The sequence below is a fragment of the Geospiza fortis genome, unplaced genomic scaffold (genome assembly GCF_000277835.1).
Source record: "Geospiza fortis unplaced genomic scaffold, GeoFor_1.0 scaffold443, whole genome shotgun sequence".
Classification (NCBI taxonomy): Eukaryota; Metazoa; Chordata; class Aves; order Passeriformes; family Thraupidae; genus Geospiza; species Geospiza fortis.
In genome coordinates, this window is record NW_005054335.1 from 997,319 (window position 1) to 1,003,172 (window position 5,854).

Here is a 5,854-nt window from a genome sequence, read left to right on the forward strand (position 1 = left end):
TCCTGCTTTTCTTCCCAATCCCATCTGCAGAATGCTTTTATAAAAATAAATAAATGAAAATCCATTAAAGGATTAGATTTCCACAATGTATTGTTAGGTGCATGTAATGTGATCAAGAATCAATTTTAGAAAGTAACTTCTTGGTATGATTTTACTTCAGTTTTGCATTCCTTGAGTAATGTTGTATTTGTCAAGGCAGAATGGACCATGGATTTGTTCTAATTAATCATAAAGCTCCCTTTTCTAGTCTTTCATTTTTCTTCATATCTCAGAGACTGGCAGAGAAAGGGAAGAAAAACTGCTTCACTGTTAGGAAGGTTATGCAATTTTTATGGGAGTCCTTGTGGACACTAGCATAAGAAATATGAGAAGGGATAGGAGAAAAAAGTAGATAGTTGGTTTTTGAGCAGGGAAAGATGAACTTTCAATGGCTTCCTCCAAAGTTTTTTAGATTTCTCTTTCTCACTCTGACACTCAGTTGCCTTACAAGTTATGTCCTGAGCCTTGTTGGTCTGAGTGTGAAACAAGTAAAATAACTCAAGGGTTTTGATTTGAAGGTCAGTTCTCATTCCTTCACCCAGGTGCACCATCTTTGTAATGCATTCTCACAACAAAACGTCCACAATCTGGCAAAATTAGTAGAAGCTTTTGCATGGACACTGAACATAGCAGAGAGAGAGCTCTTTGTCAGCATACCTGTCCCTCCAGTTCAAGGAACACGGCAGCCCATGAACTCCTAGAGTGTGATGATTCACTAATGAAGAAATAGGAAAATTATATGAGAGAGAGCTACTTATACATCTGGCAGTATCACCACATGCTCCTGGGATAAAGAGTCTGTCTCTTTCAGGTTTAAAGTGCAAACCAGCAGGTACTCAAGCTTACACCGAAGATCTTATTTTTTCTTACCCTTGCAGATGTTGTGCAGCACATGGCATGTGGAGATGATACAGACAGCTACATCTTCATTAGCACCAAAGAGTTTCCACAGGCTATATTGGTTTATCTTTGTTTGCCTCATTAACTTGCTTGTTTCTAAAAGCCCAAAACAAACTTTTAATCAGGTAAAATCCTTGTTGATTGTTCTGATTCGGAAATGGTGTAACACATACTAGTAGCCTATTGTTATTGATCTTCCTACTGCTCTAAGCCCTTCTGGTGGATCGCATCACAGCATGCATCTGTCAGCTTGGCCAACTATAACCTAACCAGCACTGTGCAGGTGTTCTGCAAAGGTGACATTCACTTCTTTTTTGACCTTTGGTTTTGATGTGGTGGTTTTTTTTTTTTTCTTAATGATACATGTTAGCATCCTTCTGGAGTCATGGAGTTCCTACTCTCTAAAAGGAGCTTATGTTTCTAGACATGTTTATGCACCCAGTTCAAGGATAAGGCTATGATTAATTACAGCATGCTGTTCTCACCCAGGAACAGCTAACAGGTCCCATAGCCCTCCATCATCCTATAAAGATTGCCACTTCCTTTAGCTTTGTCTGTGTGAGTTCCCACAGGATAAAACTTTTGCTCCCATCAGTGTTAGTAACACATACAGGTAAAATTTGACTTATGAAAGATTTAAAACAGTTGGTAGATAGCATCTGAATTAGAATTCTCATCTGTGCAAAGCTGAAAGATGTAGGCTCCAGAACAGCCACTGTCCTACTCTTTTTTCCAGACACAGTTTTCAGACATGGGGCAGACTAAAATGAAAAATCTGCTGATGCAAGGTTATGATTTTTGGGAACAGGCTGGCCAGTTGTACCTTGGTTTTCTCATTATGTTCAGTCAGGCTTCTTTGGCTGACTGCAATGCACTTTTTGTGGGTGATTTAATTTTCCTTCCTGGTATAGATTGAGTTGCAATCAGCCTGCATTCAAGCAATACACTCTGAGGAGGTGAGTCACTACCAGTATTCATTTGAGAAGCCCAGTGTGTATATAATAAAGTGCATTATATAATATGTGTTTGCATGCATTCTAAGTTTATTTGTATATACAGTATATTCTACATATGTTGTACTATATACATCACGAGAAAAGTTTAAAATATACACATGTAGTAGAATATATATATTACATATGTATATTAGAGATGTATAACACCATGACACTGCTTCTATTAAACATCCCCTTTAATGACATTTTTCATACACTTAAGATTATTTCTTATATTTTTGCAACAGTCATTATTCACCCTACTTTGGTGGCACCTTCTTCCTTCACTCCTGCCTCACATCAATCTCAGAGGCAAACCAACTTTCTATGGACATAATGGTTTTAATATTGTTATTTGAGACAGGTGGGTTTACATGGAAAATTCTATATCTGAATAGGTTTGTCATATTTGCAAGAGTTCATCAAATTCACTATTGTTCAAATGTCAAAACTGGAACCCAACATGTAGGTCAACATGTAGCTATTAAAACAGGCTGATGTGACAATAGCCGAGTATGCTGTATGTGTTTGTGATGCCAAGAAGCCATGCAAACCCAGCAGTGCCTACTCACTTCTGTACAGTCACCTGCAGTGACTGTGTCCCCAGACAGAGGGGGAAACCTCCCTGCAAAACTCAGCTCATCCAGAGAGATATGAGCAGGACTGAGTCATCTCACCGTGTCCCACAGAAAAGCTGATGATACATGTCTGAGAAAGAATTCCTTTGTGGTGTGGAAACTGCTCCTGGAAAGTCACTACCAGCATTACACAAGGGGCCTCCATAGTGTTCTGGAGGAGACCTGGGCAGAAAAATTATCAGAAAGCCTCAGCTAAATGAAAGGCACTATTCTGCTCAGAGGGTTAGGAGAAGAAGCAATATTTTCTGCAACAAGCAGTAAGAAAAGTCTGAAATGACTCCAACTGGAAAATGAGAAGGGGCATAGAGGGCCCTTTTTTTGCCAATCCAGCTGCTTAACATAGTGCTGTGATGGCTGTGGGAGACTGGCCACGTGCAACAGAACCTGCCTCGGACAGCTTTGGCAGTTGTGACTCAGAACACCAGTACAAGTGCACAGGCAAACCAGGTGCTCTCCAGAGAAGCAAAGCTTGCCAACAAAATCTGGGTTACCCTGTCATCTCTCTTCAAGATTGGTGTGCAGATATCTGTTGGTGTTCTTGGGATAACTACCTTGTACTGTGTCAGTAAAAGCAGCTAACACTGTTGGTGGAGTAGGGAGTGGTTCCTATGGTTCTCCTGCTGATCAGCTGTTCAAGGCTTCAAATACAGCCCTAGCGAGCGCTTGTCTCTAAAAGACTCTCAAAGCATATGAGCTACTTGCATTCTAGTAAGACAAAAAAAAAATAAATAAGGTAAAGCACTGGCTATCACTATTCATGGCAAGCACAGTTCTTCATTCATCATACACTAGTAGTTGTGTCTTTAGCATCTTGTAAAGTCCATTGGGCTGTCTCCAGAGTCTGTGTTTATCTCCTGTCCTATTCTTGGATGGGGCATGTAGTGAACTTAACAGATTACTTAAATTTATAGTAAATATCATGTGCAGCTCTCACATGCTAAGAACTGAGAAAACCTGTCTGCTGCTAGCTTCTCTTTTACAATGTAAATGTCTCTGTTTCTTGGTTTTCTTTGTGTGTGTAGGGCACAGCTGTCTCCTTCATGCTGCCTTTTTCCTGATTCATGTTAATGATTTACCTACCCTGAACAGGTCAACCATTTCTGTCCTCTCCCAACATTTACAAACTTGCTTGATGGTTCAAATTACTTTTGCTCCTGAAGTGCATGGAAAGCAAGGACTCTTACTGTCTTTATGGGCTCCAAAGAAAGAAAAGCTGTTGATGCACTGTTGGCATCAAATGTGTTAGAGCTGTTAGTTTGCATCTGGTTGTTTTTTGGCTTGCTTTTCTTCTTTGCATGAATGACAACAGCTGTGTATTTTTGAAGCCTACAGGTAACCTACTTTTTATCACTATGCACCCCAGTGTCACATTTTTTCTTAGCCAAGGCAGCCCTATCAGACATGGCAAAACAGATTTTGCAACACAGGAGGAGTATTAGTTGCTGGCTAAGCCACATCCCTCTGGACAAAGCCTCAAGACAAAGTCTCAAGACTTACTACCCTCGAGACTCCCAAGAACTCTGTCTGAGCAGGGATGTGTTGGTTCCTAAAGTTTGTTTTTTGTTTTTCCTGCCCAACATTTCAGACAAAAAATATGGGTTTGAACTAAGAAATAAAAGATGGTTCCAACTTCTGAATGCTGAAGGGAAAAGGGGATGATTTAATTTTGTTATGTGATTGTTCCCCTCCTAGGTGAGACATACAGTATTGCTCAATGGTTTATCATATTTTGACATATGCCTTTTGGCCAAATCCAATGATCTTATTAAGACATTCTTTCAAAAGCCCAGAGATTTCATAATCTGTCATAATCCTAACAATTCCAATAGAAACATGAAGCAAATACTAAAGGACAAGATCATCTTCCTACACCCCACCCTAATCAATCACTCAGTGTTATGGAGCTTCTGCAGGATCTCTGTTACAAACTGTTTTCCACATCCTGCCATCTATTTGTCAGCTTCTCATAATGTTTTCACACTTTTAACCAGCTTTCTGTGCTGGTTCTGCCTCTTGTTATCACAAACTTCAGGTTTGAGCTTTGAGCTTCTTCTTGTCCTCCAACTCAGAGACTCCTTATGCATCTTTGCATTGACATTCACCATGCATTCATTTCACAGCATTAGGTCACAGACCCTTCATTTTGTGCATTTCTGTACATCTCGAATGAATTTGCCTCTTTTCTTCAAGTTGCCTTCATATCCTCTCCCTACTCATTGTTTTTGCAGTCTTTTGACTCAAGCAATCATCTCCATGCTAACCATCTCAAAAAGCTGTAATTTCTAGCCTTTTGTGGACTAAAATGATAGACCAACTAAAATGATGCACCTGTTTACACACTAGAAATTCCCGGTTACCTTTCTTTATGCCCCATACTTGTCTAGATGGGAGTCACTGGGGACAGTTACTGTCATGCTGAACACCCTCTAAGAGAGGAGTACTGCATTTTTTGGGGTGGGAGTGTTCCCAAAAGCAGTGAGCCAAAGCTGGCTGGTTGTGTTTTGTTTTTAAAAAAGGAATGTTTACACTTTCCTGGTGTTGCCTTGGGTGACACTTAGCTGCCGCGGATCCCAAAGCAACACCAAGAAGCTACATTGCAGTTTTCACTCCTTCATGCTAGTGAGATTGAGATCTAAGGGCATTTGAAGAACCCCTTAACACCACACCAGTGGGTACCACAACAGTTAGAAAACCAGTTGTCACAGGACTACCAAACAGTTTAGCTTGGAAGGGTCCTTGAAGAGCACCTATTTCCAGCCACCTGCTGTGGGGAAGGACAGCATTCCCCAGACAAGGTCGTTCAGAAGTCTTCTCCAGGCTGGCCTTGAACACTGCCAGGAATGGGACATCCACAACTTCTCTAGGCAACCTGTGCCAGTGCCTCAACAGCCTCACAATGGAGAACTTATTCCTAATATCCAATCTAAATTTACCCTCTTTCAGTTTAAAGCCATTCCCCCTTGTCATATCACTACATGCCCTTGTTAAAAGTCCCTCCCCATCTTTCCTATAGCCCCGCTGAGGCAGTAAAAGGTACTGTAAGATCTCCCTGAAGACTTCTCCTCAGGCTGAACAGCCCCAACTCCCTCTGCTCACAGGGGAAGTGCTCCAACTCTCGGATCGCACTTGCGGCCTTCTCTGGTCTCGCTCGCGAAGGTTCCCAACCCTTGGCCCTGAGCCCCGGTCGAGTGAGACGTGCGGGGCGGTGCGAAGGCAGAGCGCAGGGCAGCACGGAGGTCTGCCCGGGCGCGGCGGTGCCGGAGCGGAGCGGGGCGGGGCGAG